General features: G+C 28.9%; 1 protein-coding gene across 2 annotated transcripts in view; it reads right to left on the bottom strand.

Annotated features, from left to right (window-relative positions):
* LOC107444082 (homeodomain-interacting protein kinase 1) overlaps window positions 1-19,946 on the bottom strand; it is a 97,220-nt gene that overhangs the window by 57,116 nt on the left and 20,158 nt on the right. For both annotated transcript variants that reach the window (XM_016058155.4, XM_016058156.4), the window contains exon 3: window positions 11,994-12,055. The gene's annotated coding sequence lies outside the window, so the exon portion shown is untranslated. The remainder of the gene's footprint in view (window positions 1-11,993; window positions 12,056-19,946) is intronic.

Raw genomic sequence — 19,946 nt, 5'->3', positions numbered from 1 at the left:
GCATCGATAGTAAAGTATCTAATTTACATGCGCAAAATATTCGAATGACTCATAACCATTCCAGTTTGAGAAAATATTTAATGTTTACAAAATAAAACTAATTAAATATTCAATATATAATAACTAAAAATATTTTTAATTGGTTAAAAACTTTATTCACTTAAAAAATATACAAATAGGAAATGTATAAAATTATAGTAAACATAGGAATAAATATAGGAAATGTTTAAGAAATATACGAATTGTATATTTTTGAAGCGAATAAAGTTTTGAATCAAGTATAGTACCGCTTTCTTGGGATTCTTTACTAAAAATGTTTTTATTTATCATATAGGTTGTTCTTTCATATTAAATTAAAAATAAGTATTTAAGTTAAGTCATCAAATGTAAAGTATCTAATTTATGTGTGCAAAATATTCAAATTATTGTTCCATTACCTTTCAAGTTTGAGAACATTACAATTAAGTATTTATTTTTTCATCAATACATGTGACACAAAAAGCAAAAGTTGTTCATCCATAACAAATTTATATGAGCAAAACATTCGAATTAAGTCTCGTGTACCTTTCCAGTTTGAGAACATCTAAGGCGGTTTTTATTTACCATCAACACAAGTGAAACGTAGTCAAAAGTGCATAAGTATTTTGCTCATATAGTAAAATATTCAAAGTTAACATTGGAACAAATGTACAGTAGTTCATACGTGCAAATTATTCGAAGTCAGTTCCATGTTTCAAATGTACTACTTTTTAAACTAATTCTTTCTAACTTTATTCATTTTACATGCCGAAATGAGAAGTATTTTATGACATTTAAATGTAAATCAAATTTGCTGAACGAATTTTTTTTTCATTAAAAATTATATTCGTGATGAAACAGATATTGGCATAATATTTTTTTTTAAAGTTACATATTACATTTGCTGATTGCATTTTTTTAAAAAATCACATTCATAATAAAATGATAAATGATTGTTACTTTTCAAATAAATTATATTGATCAGACCGGGTAACAATACCTGTTTGTTTACTTGAGCGTTGTTCAATGTAATTCAAATAATGCGATGAAAATCTAAAAAAAATTCATCTACTTTGTAGTGTTAGCCAGAAACAGCCGGTGATCATTATATTTCATGAAATGGATCTAATTTATTGAACAAAATATGTTATGAATGCCTGAATTTAGACAAACCTATACATCACCAACATGTAAAGAATATAACCACATAAAAAGAACTAATTTCAAATTCAAATGAAATTTCCCCGTACATTCTATGCTGAATATTAAGTTAGGACAGATAATCAATAATATTGAGTCTATGTGTATTTTATTGTTTTTTTAACTGATTAAGTGTATTTGTTGCAAAGCAAAAAACAAAAATGTTTAATGTAACACAATATCTTTTAGAATTAGGTCATTTTTTTAGAAAGAATTAGTATATAATTTATACTATAATAAATGATAATTTATATTTTATTTTTCAGCAAGCATTGATTTTATGCTTTCGATTTCTGAATACATATATATATATATATATATATATATATATATATATATATATATATATATATATATATATATATATATATATATATATATATATATATATATATATATATATATATATATATATTATTATTTTTTTTTTCCAAAAAGTTTACGACTTTAACAGACAGTTAACTATAGTGCAGCCACCCTTAATGATGATGGTGAATAATTACCATTATTTATTTTCACGAACAAGTTTTAAGTAGGGGTCTCGTTTTAGAATCTATGATTCATTGATTACGTCAGGATGGTCAGAAACACACTGAAAATAAACTTTCTGGCTATTACAGATTTTATCAAATTTCTCCAATTTTTGTAACTGATGATATAAATTAAAAATAAAAAATATTTAGAAGAATAAACGAGACGAACACATAGCTTGAAATGAATCAGGTAGTAAAAAGATATACTTGATGACGACACACATTTTATTTTATGCTGCTGTTTATAACAATACAAAGGTAACTGTAAGAATAACATTTGCAATCAGTTAACATGAACGATAGGACCATTTATACGTCATCACGACGCTTTTCTGTAAGTTTCTACTCGCCTAGCGGATTTCTGCGCCCTCTAGCAACACTAAAAGAAAACGATTAGTCCATATGGTAGGTTAGAATATTTGACACTTAACGGTTTATAAATTAGTGTCTCAGTCATATTTTTGTTTAAATCTGTACGATTATATTTGCAGCATGAATGAATAATATTTCCATGTGATTTATAGTTCTGAGGTTGAGATTTTTTGCTATAAAAATTATTGATTAAAGATTCGATTGCGAGAATTTTCAATAGTATTTCGAAATTTATTTATATTGCACATTTATCAGAAATTTAAATTTTTCTAATCAATTCCAAATATTTTTATTTTAGATTTGTTATTATATTATTCATAAAAAGTGTTTCTGTCATATTTTTATTTGCATACGTTTATCTCATTTTGTTATACGAATTTATTCTTCTATTAGTTTAGAAATATTGGTGGTTATTAAAAGATTGAAGATAATCCATGTCAATTTGAAATGATTATTTTATTCTTCACCATTGAAAAAAACCAAACGATTACGATGAACTTCAATTTAAAAAATAAATAAAACGATTAACTCCCAAATTAGCTAACAGTTAAACTTTTTATCGCAGCGTAATGCTGAAACTATTTGAATGAGTATGTTTGGGTTGCCATTTTGTAGCGCTCTGAAACAAAAACGCTTTTGAGTGGAATCACTAAGCATAAATGTTTATAATGCAATACTGTTTGCTTAATACTGAAGAGACAGTTTTGGGATTTCCATAATGCAATGTTTTCTAAAAAAAAATATTAAATCAACTTATTGTTAAATAAATATAACATATGTAAATGCATAAAAAAGGCACCAAAAAAAAACTTTTCGAAGAAAAGAAATAATTGATATACATTTAACCAAAACGTTAAACCTATACCTCAAAATGTTTTATTCGGTATAATGAAAAGAAATTTTGAAATACCAGTAGCGAAAGGGGAAAAACTATTTAACGCTATGAAACTATTGATAATGAGCGTTAGATTCAAACCTCGTGTAGGCCAGAATTCCGTTTTTGATTCGGGGAATTACATTAATCAGGGAGGGGGTAGAAAATAAGAATTTCTCCAATAATTCTACCACTAAAAAATTAAAAATTTAGGTCATTCTGGAATTTAAGCTAAATTCCTTGTTTCCAATTTCAGCTATTCTTTACTTAAAATTTCTTTTTTATTCATTTCTAATTCCTTACAGAAATGTTCACAAGCGATGAAATCATTAAATAATTATATTTTTCAGTTAAGAGAACAGCATAATTTTTATTTATTAATTCCATAGTGCAACATATATACATTGTTTATGGGGATAAAACATTCGAGTAAATAAATAAACCATTAACACGCTGTAACAAAAGGATTATTAAAAAAGAAAGGTAATAACCACTATTCCCCAATACAAAAGAGAAATTATGACGAGGAGGGGACAATAAGTTATATTTTTGGATGGATAGGTGCGCTCTCCTGTCCCTCTAAAATCTTGTCAACACCATAAAGGATGATGGGCGTTTCTGCACTAAATCCCCCCCCCCCTCTTTGCAGTGGTTCTATATCATCTATTCGACCCCCCCCCCCAGCATAAAATGGAAAAGAAAAAAAAAAAGGACGTCACCGTCCACAAAAAAGAGGGAATTCAACATCGAAACTGCTGAAAAAAAAGTCTCCATTGCAGTTTCCAGAGCTTTTATTTCGCAGATGGTAGGACTCTCTGAGCACAAAATGAAAATGGGGTCGGTTGCCTTTCCTCTTCAGATTGGGCTTCTGAAAATGCAGCGGTAGGCACGGGGGAAATGATAAAAACGCACCAGCGGAGGGGAAACGGCAAGCTAGACGGCATTTCCGTGCCTAAGAACGACATTTGGGAGTTAGCGTTTTTCCTTGGAAAAGGAAGGCAGACGGCTGTTTTGATAACGTCCTCCTTTTTCCCTTGAAAGAACCAAGTTTTGGTCGAGCAGGAAAACGGTACTTTTGGCTTTAGTTAAAACTGACGACAGAGCACAAAGTATTGAAATCAATAGATACGGAGAGTAGAGCTGAACGATATATCGCGAAATATCCTTTTTTTTTTGTCAATATCGCTATAACTAGTATATTTTAAAATGTATTCTTAGGATATAAAAAATTATGACAACGATATCATTGACAACGATAAATATCGAATACGAACAAAAATATTGACCAATGTAAAAGTGATATAAATAATTTTATTCTATTTTATTAAACAGCTGACCCAATTATTAGCTCTATATTCAACTCGGTAGCCTTGTAATTTTGAACCTAACCCAGAAGGCAAAGAAACTCTTGAATTAAGCATTGGGAGAAGCTAGCTTTCGGATAGAACTAACACGCATTTGTGTTACATTGAAAAGGTAAACCTCCCATAGTTATCCTGGCGGCAAGGGGATTCTAACTCATGATCCGTCTATCACTGAGGATATTTTAAGTCAGATCTGTTAAATGCTGTTTAAAAAAAAAAAAAAGAAGAAAACATATTTAAATAGGAAACCATTTTTAAATATGAGCAAAATTCATAATTGTTAAGGCTTAAAAAGTATTTCCACAAAAACCAAATAATTTCGAAACTCATCAAGAGCTAATTACACCAAATATGAGGCCGTGAAAGGGGAAGACAATTATTATTGCTAAAAAATTTAATTTATTTTGAATTGCTGTTAAATTCAAACAATTTAACAAATAAATAAAAAAAAAGGTGATAAATATCAATGCGAAAATTTCATTTACATTAAGTTGTTGGCTGCAAAAGCATAATTTAAAGCCAAATTTTTACTTGTCGTAAGTCTTATTTCGTGCTTAACTTTTCCTAAGTCTTTTCTCGTGCAATCTTTTGTCCTTGCAAGTTTAGTCTCTTAGCCTGAAACGTCACAGAACTTAGAAGTTCACCACTTTCAGATTAAGACAAATCTGACACACACTGAGGCAAAGTTTATGATACGTTTTTCTTCAAATTAAATATAGTTTTCTTATAATAAAAATATAGCTTAGTCAGAGCAATCTTATCGATTTAAGGGTAAATGATATCAGAAACTAAGTAATTTTAACTAATAAAAATATTAAAACGTAGCTCCAATAAAATAAAAAAATCTCAAAAAATAATAATAAATAAGTTTAAAATAAACATGTAAGAAAAATATACTCAAAAGCTATTAGAAAATAAGCACAATTTTTTTTCTTCAATAATCGTTGACAAAACATGTTTCTAATGACAGCGAATTTGGAAACACTGATTTACCAACGTAATTAATCAGCATTATTTCCTTGCTAATCCAATTTCACGGAACTTATCTTATAGCAGAATGAAAGAATAAAATATAACCTAAAAGTTAACGGTAGAAAAAAAAAACAATAAAACCAGGCCGCAGAAATAACTATTTCCTCAAAAAATATAAATATTCATGTTGGTTTAGACCAATGCAATTATATCGTTTAAAAAACAATTTCGCTTCTATTCTCATAATAATTTTTTATTAAATGAGCTAACTCTAGCAGAGCTCAGATTAGCAGCAATTTAGCAATTTTTTATTTAATTTAATAATTTAGCAAAGGCTTTATTCATTTAGGTAGATTGACCCAATGTTAAAATTTGGGACACATTTTTTATCTACTATTCCAAAATAACTTTTCTAGTTATATTTTGTCTCTTAACAAAAAAATTTCAATTCAGAAAAAAAAAGAAGTTATTTTAAACTAGGGGAGATTAATGTTGATATGCCGAAATTTTCCGAAGTTTAAAATGAGAAATTGTAAGATGGGGGAGGGAGCGCAACAAAGGGAAAAGTGTGTGTATCTAAGCTCTAAGGTCATTTAAGAAAAAAAAAATATATGTTAGCTTTAAGCAAATAAAATAAGGGCTTTTTGCTCACCCTCGATGAAAATATTTAAAAAAAAAAAAAAAGTACTCCAGAGGGAGCATTAGACTTTAGACGTTAGGAACAAGCGCTCATTTTTGCACGTCAAAAACCTTCTTCGTCAAAACTGATATTGCCTATACAATTAAAAAATAAAATAAAAAGCACTTCTCTCTCAGATAAAATATGGAACAAACAACCAGTGCATCTGTTTTTCACAGATAACGGCTTCTACTTTTGCTGTCCTCTGGAGAACAACTTTAGAAGATTATCAGTACAGAGGCGAAGTTATGCGGCTTCGGCCTCACCCTCCACAATCAACAAATAAAACCAGAGAACTTATTAGTGCTTCGTAGGGAGGGGGCTCATTGAAAGCAGGGAGGGAGAAAAAGAGGGGAAGGACAATCGCCCTTGTCCAACTCAACTGTCAAGCTCAGATTGCAAAATTACAATCAGATCCTACTTTAAATAATAATAAAAAAAAGCCCCGTTCTCCTTTATCCGCCCTCATGGTCTGGGCCTTGCAACAAGCGAGTTGAGAGGTCAAATTGCTTCTGATCGCAAAAACGCATTCAGAATCGTTTGCAGTTTAAAAAAATTTATCAATAAATAAGTAGAGTGTGAATTTCTTTTGTAACTCGCCCTTTGAAGCTACCAGTTGGATTTATTAAGATCCTTAAACGTCACGCAAAGATTTAACGCCGTCAGAGATAGAGGAAAAAATAAAGTACTAAACATTATCTAGGATTGAAAAGACGATAAAGCTGAACTTAAAAGGTTTCCTGGCAACGATAAAATGAGTACAATGAACGTCATTTTCGAAAATTCGTTTGCATCGAACGAACATCGACGTTCGTAAATAACTATTGCAACTAGTTTCTAAGGAATAATCAACGCAAAAAGAAATTCGTCTGACGTAGTTGTAACAATAGAACATACACTAGTAATAACTTATCTGAAAATAAAGAGGTAAACAAGAAAAACGAAACAATGAAAAGAAAATAATGAATACATATCAATAAAATGTATGATTATTTCTACCATTTTTTGTATTAAATATAAAAACAATATTAACTCGTTAACGTTTAAAACAATTTTAACACTTCAAATTAACATATCGTTTTTAATTCTAGAGAGAAAAAATATAGAAATTGTATGTTGATTTCATTATAATAGGACTTTGTATACAATTAAAAAATAGTATTGTATACGATGACTAATTATAAATTCTTCTTGAAGCCCGAATGCAAAATTATTCTATAAAACATGTTCACTAAGCAATGCTTCAAAATTAAACAAAAATTGTAATAAATAGCGTACTTTTAATGTATTATTGTTTCTCAATTCTACGGTAAAAGTGGTTAGCGAAAAATGAGCACCGGATAAAAGAGTACCAGAACAAAAGCACCATACAATTATTATGTAATTGTAATGATCTTTTTTTGGGCCGTTGAACCCGAAAATAATGTAATTAAATTATTATTCTAACGCAATTAGATATTTCTTTAAAAAATTAGTTAATGTAGTAAATTAATTTGAAGTTTAAAGAAAGGAACCTTCCCCACTTCATTCATCCAATAATTTAACAAATTGGCAAGGATTCCTCAGCAGTTCTAAAATTGTTATCAGTTTCACTGATTAATTCTTTTAGAAAAATATAAAATTTTATTCGAATAAGAATAAATATTTTATTACATTAAATTCTGTCTCAACGTCTCGAATTGAATCGATCGAATCGAAAAAAAGAAGAAAAAAATCATCAAAAACGACAACAGTACAAAAAAAAAAAAAAAAAAAGCACGGAAAGTAAAGCAAAATTTCATAATTATATGAATTTAATGTTCCATTCAATTCGGGACTTGGAGGTTAAATTTAATAAAACTAAAATTCTATTCTAATGAAATTAAATCTTTTCTTAAACTATTAATTTATCTATAAGGATCAATTTAAAGTTTCATAAAAAGAAACTCTTCGCACTTCATATTATTTAACAAAATGATATGAAGAGCAAAACAAATTTTTAAATTCCAATAATTACATTTATTGTGTAATAGTATACAAATAATACCTTTACAACTAGAAACTTCTATTTATTTATTTTGAAATTGTATTAAAATGAATAACCTCATAATTCTTGTTAATATTTTAAACGTATTTTTAGTTTAACCTATTTTATAATACTTTTAAATGATACATAACATATAATGATGTTAAGTGTGTTACATAATTGTTTATTTAAAATTTAAAAATATAAATAATAATAGAAGTTCGTTTCTCTAACTACAAATTAATTTATTTTATAAATATTAAAATAATTATTATAATTATTCTTAAAAGAAATATTTAATTAGATTTGCATAAATATTTGATTACACTAAATTTTTTATTCAAGGACGAATGAGTCATGAAATTCATATAATTACTAAATTCCCCTTTGACTCGACCATGGAGCAACTCAAAGGTGAACTAGAAAATTTAGGTCTGTTAACTAGTTTTTCATAGATTATTGTATGGTAAAAACGGACAAACTTCTAGAGAAAGGCGATTCAATGACATCTTTAAATCATTAATTTTAAAACTACATTTCAAAAAAAAAAAATTTTTTTTCTTTTTCTTAAAGGGAAAACATCCTTTTTCCTGCATATTCAGAAGAACAGAACTGTGGTGGTGAGAACTCAATTCTACGGCAACTAAAGAGTCAGAAAATTAAGAGTAGACCTTTTACTAATTCATAGACAGGACCTTCAACAAAAAGTAAAGAATGACTAAAAACACAAAACCTGCTCACTAAAAATACAAAATTTCCTTTATTCGAAAAACTTTGAGGTGGGTATGAGCAGAACTAAAATGCCTTACCATCTTAAAATGTTAAGTGTGAAATTGCCAATGTATAATTTTGTCAAAAAAATGCCGAAATATTCTAGAATTCCACAAAATCAGACCAACTTCCTATTAATGACAGTTCATTTGACGATTTTGAATTCTATATGTTTCGAAAAGATACTAACTTGTAAAACACTCATATTATTTAAGTTTTAAAAATTAAATTAATATGATTTATTATTTTCATATTATTTATTATTTTCCCAATCCCCAAACGACTGATCGTCCCCATGAGATGAAACCTTTAAAACGAGACAATTATTCGCGCGCGCAAATGTAAAAAATTTTCACTGCAAGCTCTTCATTTTTTTACAAAAAGAAGTTCAAAAGCACTTATTTATAAATATGAGAAATATAAGAATTTTTGCAAACTCTTTTAAAATCTTAGGGTACCCAACTTCAATGTCGCCAAGAACACATTCTAGATCAATGGTTCTCAATTTGTTTCAGGTATACAGGACTGCCAACTACCACGCTTTTTGCAAAATATTTTATAGAAAGGTAAACAATTAAAAACTAACGCTTTTCTGCCAACATTTTAAAATCCTCACCGAGAGAGATGAAAAAATGATATTTCATATGAACTTCTGAATCTTTTACTTGCAGTGGTGTTTAAAATAATTACAAAGAATTACAATACATTAAAACAAACTTAACTCCCTAGAACAAATTTTCCCAAAAAGCTAAGAAAGTTGTCAGCCATAAAATTAAAAGTTCATAAGCAACTGCAAATATACTAACAATAGAAAAAAAATCTACTAATTATTTTAAAATATTTAATTTGAAGAATTTAATGAGATGAATTTGTTCTTGGTGTATGCATATGCTGAAAATAAATAAAATGAGCTGAATTATGCTTTTCAAAAAAGAACTGTTAGAAACGTAGAAAATGGTTACAAAAAAAAAAAAAAAAAAAAAAAAAAAAAAAAAACGTAATTCTTTATTTTAGAATTTAGTTAATTTAATTTGAATCGATATGAAATACTGAAATTCGAGCGCTCGATATGAAATACTGATTAATTTTTTTTATAAATTAATTTATTTTTCATAATTTATTTAATATATTATTTATTGAACAAAAAAAATTTCCTTTTTAAAATCGCTACTTTTTTGTTGGCATTTTACATGCATTTGTTCACGTAAACGAAATATTAAATAAACTATGGATTATTGATTGAATATAAATAAACTGTTTTTTTTTAATTATTGAATGGATATAAATTAATTCCACCTCAGAATTCATATATGAATTTGTTCTTCACCACCTCTCCATTTTACCCTGATTTGCCCCTCTCGGCCAGTGTGGTTTTTCTTGTTCAATTTTCATATTTTTCTTTCTCGGTTACTATTGCTTTTCTAGTTATGTTTCCTACCTATATTTTTCTACTTTTCGTTGGCAACTTTTTGTTATATATTTCTAATTACTTTTGCTTCTTCTCGTTCGCGTCTGGCAAGTCTTGAAAATAGGAGCCTGTTTTCGAGCGCTTGAAACATATCGACTGCTATTTCTTATTTGTACATTTTTGAAGCGAATGAAGTTTTTAATCAGGTAATATTTTACCGCTTCAGTTTCTTGGGATCATTTATTTAATAATTATTAATGATTAAAAAATATTTTAAACTTAGAAGCCCCTGTTACTCTTCTACCCAGAAGCAGAAAGTGCCTAAAACTGTGACGCACGTCGCAGAACAAATGAAGTCCTGCAGAACAATTTGTATCTTGAATAAGTGACAGCGTTTTCCTGCGAAAGCAAGCCGTAAAAGAATTAAAATTCTAAGATTTTGTGAAGCAATTTGTGAATCGTGGGGATTCACGATTGACAGAATTGTTTTTAAAAGACCAAATGCTTTCGATGGAGATTAAGAAGTTGTTGGAACAACAGACCAGCGAATGTTTGTGTTTGCAAATGGTGCACCATCTGGGTACTTGTCCCTTCGAAAGACATTTAAGGCAGCTCTTATTTTAATGTTCGGACCTTCATATCATAGTCATTTTATTAATAATTCATCATCGTCATTAAAAAAATTTTGTACTTCAAAAGTGATTGAAAAAGTAACAAATCAAGAATGTTTGCCTTGATTTAAAAAATAATGTTGTGTATCTGTGTATGATCCTGTATTTTAATAAATGAAAATATAGTATTTTAACGAAAGTTGACTTTTTTTCGCTGTGAATTTATGTATAAATTAATAAGTCCTGTTGCAGAACATTTGAAAATATTCTGCTTATGGGCTCTTCTATTTCCTGTTCTGCGGAATCCAAACACCTTTTGGGTACCGCTGTTCTAGATTACCGATCGGACAGTAGCTACTCTTTTTTTCTCGGAGAATTTTTAGTTGGGAATCATAAATAAAAACTGAAATATTTTATCTAAAGGCCTGGTTTCTTAGGACAGGACGCCGTCAGCTGGAAATCAGCGCTAACCTCTGATTGGTCCATTTGTGAGTTTGATAGTATACGTCATCGTACGCTCATCTTGAACTACAATTACCGTCCAACTCAACTGCAGTTGGATTACAACGTGACGTTAACCACAGAAGCAATGGCGGACAACATCCAACAGCACATTGAAATCAGCCAAGATTTTGATTTTGACATTAAACATAGCTTCTTCATTAAACATAGCACTCTTCATTTAGCTCAGCTATAATGTGTTTTTTCTTGGACAAAGTGATTATTTGTTCTCTAAAACACTGGTCGACAATAACAAAATCAATACAAATTCAAAATAAATATTTGTTTACGTTATTAACGCATGCGCAATGAGAGATAGTGTCTGCGTTGGACCGACTGCTCATGCTGAGCTAACAAAAAAGTATTTTTTTTGCGTCAGATCTACGTCAACTTTCCGCTGACGCCCAGATAAGGCGTTAGTTCTAAGAAACCAGGCCTTGAGCTAACAAACCAGTATTTTGTTGGCGTCAGCGTGACGTTGACGTCCCGCTGACGCCCAGATAAGGCGCTTGTCCTAAGAAACCAGACCTTTAGTCGCTCAGCTACGGGCACAGGTGAAAAGATTAGTGGGTGCCATGGTGACAGCGGGCAGGGACACCTAATCTATTTCAGGCAGAGCTGCAGTGCAGAAATTAAAATACATACATACATAAGAAATAAAAAGGAAGGAAATAAAAATACATACATAGAAAATTGTCTGAGAAGAACTCGCCCAGCCAACCATAAGACAAGTCTCCAGGCTCAAACCTAAGGGAGAGAGAAAAAAATCAACATCATTAAAAACATAATCGGAGGAAATATTACTTTCACTATCACTGTTTAGCCGAATGCACATTTACTTGAGATGTATAAAATGTCAAGACAAATTTTTTAAATTTTTTTAATAATGTGCTTCGAAAATTTTCAGTTTCACAAACCTTTTTCTTTTCTTTCTCTGTTAGCGTCGAGGACAACTGTGACAGAAAAATGAATTCTTTTAATGATTTTTACCAACAAAATTATGAATATATTATTATTAACTATATACAATATTTTTTTTAAATCATACGAAAGATAATGTCGATATTAATCATAATAAAGGTTTTTTTTTTTTTTCCATTTAGAGTATTTAGTGGTTGCGACAGATCGATGATTAATAGCATCTATAAATTACGTGGGTTCAGAGTAGAAAAAATATTAAGAGCTCTATTTTAATACCACTAAGAAGTCAGTTACTTAAATAAATATATTATAGAGTTTTTTAAAACTCTTCGTTATGATTAAAAAGAGAAAACTTTTATCAAACACTTTTTCACTTAAATGGAACTATAACTCGACAAGATATTGATCCACCTGAGTAAAAAATATTGAAGACAAAATTACAATATTCAGGGGGGGGGGGATTCTGATAAACTTTTGAACAGTTGAAATTAATTTCCTAAGCGAAAAAAAAAAAAATGTTTTCTTTTTAAAAGATTTTTGTCAATCTCTCGCTATCTACTATTATCAATATTATGTTAACAACAATAAATGATATTGACCTAAAATCCGAAATAGAACAGAAGGTCATCATTCGCTAAAATCAACAATTTTTACTCTCTCTCTTATCCACGAATAAAAAAAAGAAGAAAAAGAAGTAAAAATAAAATTTAAAAAAAAAAAAAAAAAAAAAAAAAACATTTCTACATTATTCTATTCGTTAATTTTAAAATTTAAGGAAATTTCATTTCCATTCCCGACTTTAGCACATTAATTATTGTTTAAAAAACATATTAATAAGCTTGGTTCATATCAATGATATGTTGTTGTCATCGGCCATTAAGGCAGAGGGGGTGCGATTGTTCTTGTTTTTCAGAGGCGCCGTCTATGGCCAAGAATTCGATTTCTGCCGCACCCATACGTCACACCAGTTTATTGGGTGGATCCATCCATACATCCATTCATTCATCTAAAGATCGTAATTTTGACCTGAACCAGAGAACGATCAATCTCCAAATCAGTACCCCCAGAGGTTTTGATTTGTTATGGGAAAATAGAGGGCTTTGTGATCCCACAGATTTAAAGTGCACCAGTAACCATTTACTTCACGGGGAGTCTTCGGCTGGATTCAAACTCACGTTCTCACAAACGTGGGTCAAGCGCCCTGCCAACATGGCTATCCCGACCGCATAAAAAAGCAAGAACTAATCTTATGGCAGATAAATCGAATAATTACAGGCATCATAATATCAAGAAGCAGCGTATTAGTGCAAATTTATATTATTTTCGATCGTATTTAACATTTCACAATCCCAATAACAATTTGTCTGTATTTTTAATTCAAAAACATACTTAAACACCCTTTCTAGATGATATTTCAACTGGTTTTAAAACATTTGCAATGCAATTAAATGTTTAAAAATATTCAAATATCATTTAGAAAAATACGAATGACGGAAAACATGCTTGGTCACTAAGAGTAATACAAGATTCTATTATCAATATTTAGTTCAACACAAATTGAAAAATATTTTCAAGGTTATATAATAATGATAATGGATATTCGAAATATCCATTATCTTTTATACAAAAGAAAAAATATATTATAGTGCTAAGTGACTCTAATAGAACGAGAAAGAATTGCTAAAGAAGAAAGAAAAAAATTACAAGTTTCGAAAACCATATGCGTTTTACATAGTTTTAAACAGTGATGACAAATCGATAAAATTTTACTTATTTCTGAATGATTTTCGGATATTTGGGAAATTTACCAACAGAAAATAACACTGCTTGGGAAAAATTTAAAAAGGAATGTTGAAGAAAAGGATATAACGCAAAAAATACTTGGATTGATATTAACATTGGATTAAATAAAATTTTTTAAACAAACATAAATAAAAATAAAAACTGCAATAACTAGTAACAGTTTTATAGAAAAGAATTATTACTTATTTTTCAATTACTTAAACCTTTAATTCCTAATTTTTTTGTCTCACGTAAAAAATATTTTTTTTACGTGTAATTTTGGTATAAAACAAAAATAACAAGTTAAAAAATATTTCACAACATTCCACTGTTTCATTTCTTTTTTCAAATAAACGAATTTAAGTTTTGAAGGAAATGATTTTTACATAACAGGGGTCTGTCCAGACATTTTGTGTAAGGTCCTGTTTTTGTAAAAAAAATTACTCGTAATTTGTGAATATAAAATAAACGTTAATTCACATTCTTTCAACCAGGGTTCAGATTTTGTGAATTTGTGCAAATAGGGTCCGGTTATTGCAAAATAATTTTTCAGGGAGTTGTTAAATTGTAAATAGATACAAGATTATGCTCAACACTGTAATATTATTAAAAAAAAAATTTAATTTTCAAAAATAAGCAGCAATTGATGCTGCTAAATTAGCAGGGTTCGTGATTTTTTTGATTTTTTTAGAAAAAATCAAAGAAGTCAGATTTTTTTGATTTAAATCGGATTTTTTTGATTTAAATTAGATTTTTTTGATTTTTATTCAAATACACTGTAAGAACTTTGATTTATGACAAAAAAAACTTTATAAATGTTTAATTAAAATTAAATTAGTATTAAAATTATATTATAAGAATATTTTAGAAGCTCTTACTACCTAAAACAATTTTTCATTATAGTACATAGCTTTGAATGCATAGCAACTATTTCGAAACAAATGCATGATTGAAATTTAAAGACTAGATGAAATAGAGAATTTAAGGAATACTTTAACTATAAAACAAAGTTTCAATTACCAAATCATAATTTTAATTTAAAATTGTGATTTCCTTTTTTTCTCTCTCTTGATTTTTAAAATGACTAAATAAATGTAACAGATTGTGTTTATAAATGTAGTCATTCATCAAAAAATAATGCATGTTTTGTATTTAATCTTATAATATAAAACAGATAAGCTAAAAAAAAATTTAAAAAAATCTATGTACTCATTGAAATTTCTTTTTCACAAAATTTCTTTATAAAAAATCTGATAATGTCAAAGATACTGTAAACATATGAGAAAAAAATACTTAAATGTTTACTTTAATCTGTACTTTCAATCTCAAGAGTCAAGAGTTTTAAAGATGTAATTTCGATTGTGTTAGAATTTAACACATACCAAGAAAGAAAGTAATTTCGTTAACTAAAATTAATTAATGCAGCAATTTATTTAAAATAAATTTTAAAGCTAAGAAAAGAAATAATAAAAGTATCAATAATTTAAAACACTGTTTTTTAACTTTTTAAATCAATATATACATAAAAAAAATTAGTTGATTTAAATCAATGATTTTTTTAAAAAAATCATTTGATTTAAATCATGATTTAAATCGTGATTAAAATCAAGCTGATTTAAATCAACAAACCCTGTAAATTAGAGATGCAACATGCAAATATTTGGTATTTAGCCTATACTGCTGAACGCAGAATATTAATTTTGGACGAATAAGAGAAGAAGCCTCTGCCGAAGACAAAACTTAGTTCGTTTACATCTGTCTTTCTCTTTTTCACCCCCTGGGAAGGGTTTATTCGATTAACAAAACAATAAAGATATAAACAAATTTTTGAAGGGTCCGATTAAAAGATAAATTATTTTGTGAAGGGTCCATTTTTAAGTTAAAATATTTTGTGAAGGGTCCGTTTTTATAAAAAGATATTTTTTTAAGGGTCCGTTAACGGACCCAAATTTCTTCTAAACAGACCCCTGCATAAGCAAAAAGTAAATAAAATTAACTCGTCACAGTTTAATGTCACATTTTAGAAAAAAATTATTTACCATCTGTTTGTCAGCTAGTAAAGTTCAATCGACGAATTGTAAAAAAAAAAGGATATTTGTTTTATGCTAAATTAGCTTGCTAGTTTAAAAATTATCAAACAAAATAAATAAATTCAGGAGAACTTTATGGTATTGCTAACGCACAACATGAAGGAGTTAAATCGGCTATTTTCTCCATTTAAATATAATTTCACACTGCGTCAAATAAATAAAAGTTTAAAACTACGAAGAACGTAGAAATGGCACCAGAGATAAAACTGCATTTATCTTTAAAAATGCCTTAAGCAAAAAAGAGCTATCGGAAAAATTTCTCAAAGAACGAAACGCAGGGTATGGAATGAAATACGATATGAGCTCTCAAAGAATTCCCCCATCGATTCTAGGTGGTCGGTTCTAGGCAACCAAGAAAAGTAACAATGATAAATTCGATGGAGAATGATCGAGAGCTATCGAAATTTAAAATATAAGAACAGGAGAAGGGAAAGATAAGATCCTTGGTGTAAATTGCCGACATTTCCACACGGCTTGTCATTTTCAATTTCCCTTGCCTTCATATGGAGATCAAGCAGGCTTGAATTTCTGTAAGGTAAGCTATGGAAAACGGAAAAACTATATCTAACAATTTGCACGCTGCCATTGTTAAAAACAAAAGGCCGGAACACTATACTAAGTTTATAAGTACAAAAATAACAATAATTATTACAAGAAAGTTTCAAACGTAAGAAAATGAATAAGGAATATTAACCGCAATACAAATATGTTTGTTAAATACAAAAAGCCTTTATCGTCCATGGAAAAAGATACATAGGACTTGTTAATATTTGTTTAAAAAATTAATGAAAAACTCAAAAACGAAACAAAATGATATTAATATTTAAACATTTCAAAAATGGTAATTAGTAACATATTGATAATGAAATCCCTTTTAAAAATAATTCAAAAAATTTGAATAAAACATTCAAATAATATAGTGTTTACACAGTAACTGATCATTTGACTTGGATACAACGAAGTAGAAACTTATGTTATATTTCTTTTAACCGCCTAGCTTTATGAGAATTATTTTAGATTTTTTTTTTCTTTTTTAAATATGTAAGTGAGTGATAAAATTTAAAATTTCAGATCTTGAGAGATTTTTTCTCAATAGATATTGATTACTTAATCAACATCATAACATACAATGTTTTAATTTTTAATTAAAAACTATGATTAAAACCTATTTAAAAACACAACTTTACTAGGACAAACAATGAACAACAATGCCTCGCTCTTAATCCTAGGTTCAATTTACATGGAAAACGACAAATGATATGCCTTTGTAAAGTCGTAGACGTACGGCTGGGAAACTAATGAACTATTCACAAACGATAGAACTTCAGAGTGCTTTGTGCGATTGCATAATAGCTATTGGCACCGGAATTGCAAGGGCCGTAAAACTATAGTTTGCACTCATAAGACTTTGGAAGTAAGCCCAAAATCAATGTGAAATTCAAATCAAATCTTAAATAATCGGTAGAAAAGAATCCTAATGTTAAGCGTAGGAAAAGCTTCCATTTACATTATTATCTAAGAGATACATTATTAAAATAAGATTTCAAATTTAGCATCTCAATAATAATCGTTGGAAATCACTTCGAAATAATTTTAGACATTTAAGTGTTTTCAAACGATTTACGCCAATAATAAATAACCATAAAGTAAATTTTTTTTTTTCCTTAAATGATTCTAAATGTTGGCTTTTTGGAATCGTTTTCAAAGTTTTATTGCTCTAGTTAAATTTCTGCTATTAAAGTAAAATACGCTTTCTTACCTTATATAAAAAATTTTATTGAATATACACACTTTTTAGAAATATGTATTTTTTAGTTTGCGTACATAACTTATTTAGAAAGAAGAAGAAAGAGAATGGCGAATGAACAGAAATATGTACCGTGTTCTCTTTAAAACTTTAAAAGCTACGTTAGGGTTATCTTATCCAATTAAAAAGCATTTTTTGTTCAATAATTGAAATAGAAAACGATTTTAAAAGAGCATTTGTAAAACAGATATTAATATTTTTATTTTAGAAATATTTTACACGCATTTTTTAAATTAGGATTTTTGACTGTTAATAATTATTAACTTCTTATTATTTTTTTTTTACGAAAATATAATTTTATTGGGTAAGTATCTTGACAATAACTGAAGTAAGAAACGCCAAACAATAAACAAAATATTTTCCTAAAGTTATTGACTTTGAAAAACAATATAAATTAAAAACTTTTAAATTTCAGATTTAAAAAAAAAAGAAAAAAATTGTTTTCGCAAAATTTTTTTTCAGAATAAAATTCCAATTTTTTCTTATTTTTAACTGATTACTAACCTTTTCAAAAATAAATAGAAATTCCTTTAATTCTTACCTATGCATATTATTTCATTTGAAATGCATTTATTTAAAAGCTATAGTTAAATGAAGTTTTTGCTGGCCTTTTTTCAAATTTTTCAGGTCAATAACAGGAGAGGCAGCTTTATTCATTTAGAGCTAACATTACGGCCGCAATACTTGGGAACTCAAATAAGTCCTGATTTAAATCCGGTTCAAAGTTTTATTCTATTTACTTACAAATGCTTCGATGCCTGTATAAAATTTAGTAAAAACGCAGCCAAATCTAAATGCATTATACGCAAGTCTAGTTTGGCATTTTATCTTTTTCCTGCAGTATTTTGGTATTCCCTAAACAGCAATCAATACACAAGGACAGTGCAAATGCGTTGCAGTTGCACGATTCTGCCATTAAATGGGCGCATTTTTGTTGGAAAAAGGGAGGCAATGGAAAAATAAATAACCTCCACAGGGCGTCACGAAATGCAAGAGACGGAGGGGATCCTTCTAAAGTGAAGGCAAAAGGAAAAACTGGTTTTAACCCAACACTCTGGAACGGAATAGCATTTCACAAAGGGCCCTCTTCAGAGCCAGCAGACGAGTGTTGCAGCGCAGCTACCCCGCGAAGCGAAAAAAAAAAATGAGGGGAGGGTGAAAAAGAAAGTCTATATCCGACTCGATTTTTCCATCAGTGTTTCGCATACCACCCGGCGCGGCATACTCTCTCTCCAGAATTCTCTTTTGGCCAAGAGGGTCTAGACTGGAATTTTTTTTATTTATTTTTTTTTTCTTCTCTTTTCAACATCCCTTTAAGATCGGCAGATTGTTCGCAAGAGTTTTTCGCGATGATTTTAAAAAGAAATTACGAGGAGTACAATGGGGCGTCTAGCGCATATGCCGCGCTGTTCCCAAAGGGGCTGTTTTTGAATGACTGGCCTGTCTGAAGTGTGAAGCCAATTGACCCTCCATAGCCCCCGCCATAGTCCGTGTTCTCTAGGGATGGGAACAACTGCTTTCTTTTTAACTCTCTTCCCCAAGTATGCACAGTAAAGGCTGAAGAAATATTTATTTCGATACAGGATTTATGCGATCGGAATATTCCACAATATACAAAAACTATGAACGAAAGATAAATCGTCCTTAATACTCAGACACACTATTGACTTATTTCATATCAAAAATATCATTGTAACAAATATTCAATGTAACAAATATAATTTAAGAGCAATATAAAAATAAAAAAAAATTAAGTCAATTCCTTCTTAGTTCAACAAAGAGAAATTTTGAAATTTTATTTTAGTTACTAATTAAATAATTACAATTTTTCCCCCCACATACAACTAAAATTAATTAATATTTGAAAAAACTGTATTAAATTTCTTTTCTTTTTTTTTGGACAAGGATGGGGTCCAAATTGCCAGAAATATGCTTACGTAATATTTGATCGATCCAAAAGAAAACATTTAATAAAGAATGATTTTCGAACAAATTGAATAAAGAAGTTTTAAACCATTAAAATTTAAGAACATTTTGC

Source organism: Parasteatoda tepidariorum, chromosome 4 (genome assembly GCF_982258835.1).
Source record: "Parasteatoda tepidariorum strain Cologne lab strain chromosome 4, Ptep-v5.0, whole genome shotgun sequence".
NCBI classification, from domain to species: domain Eukaryota; kingdom Metazoa; phylum Arthropoda; class Arachnida; order Araneae; family Theridiidae; genus Parasteatoda; species Parasteatoda tepidariorum.
The sequence above is the reverse complement of the archived record's forward strand: the minus strand, read 5'-3'. Positions and strand labels throughout refer to the sequence as shown.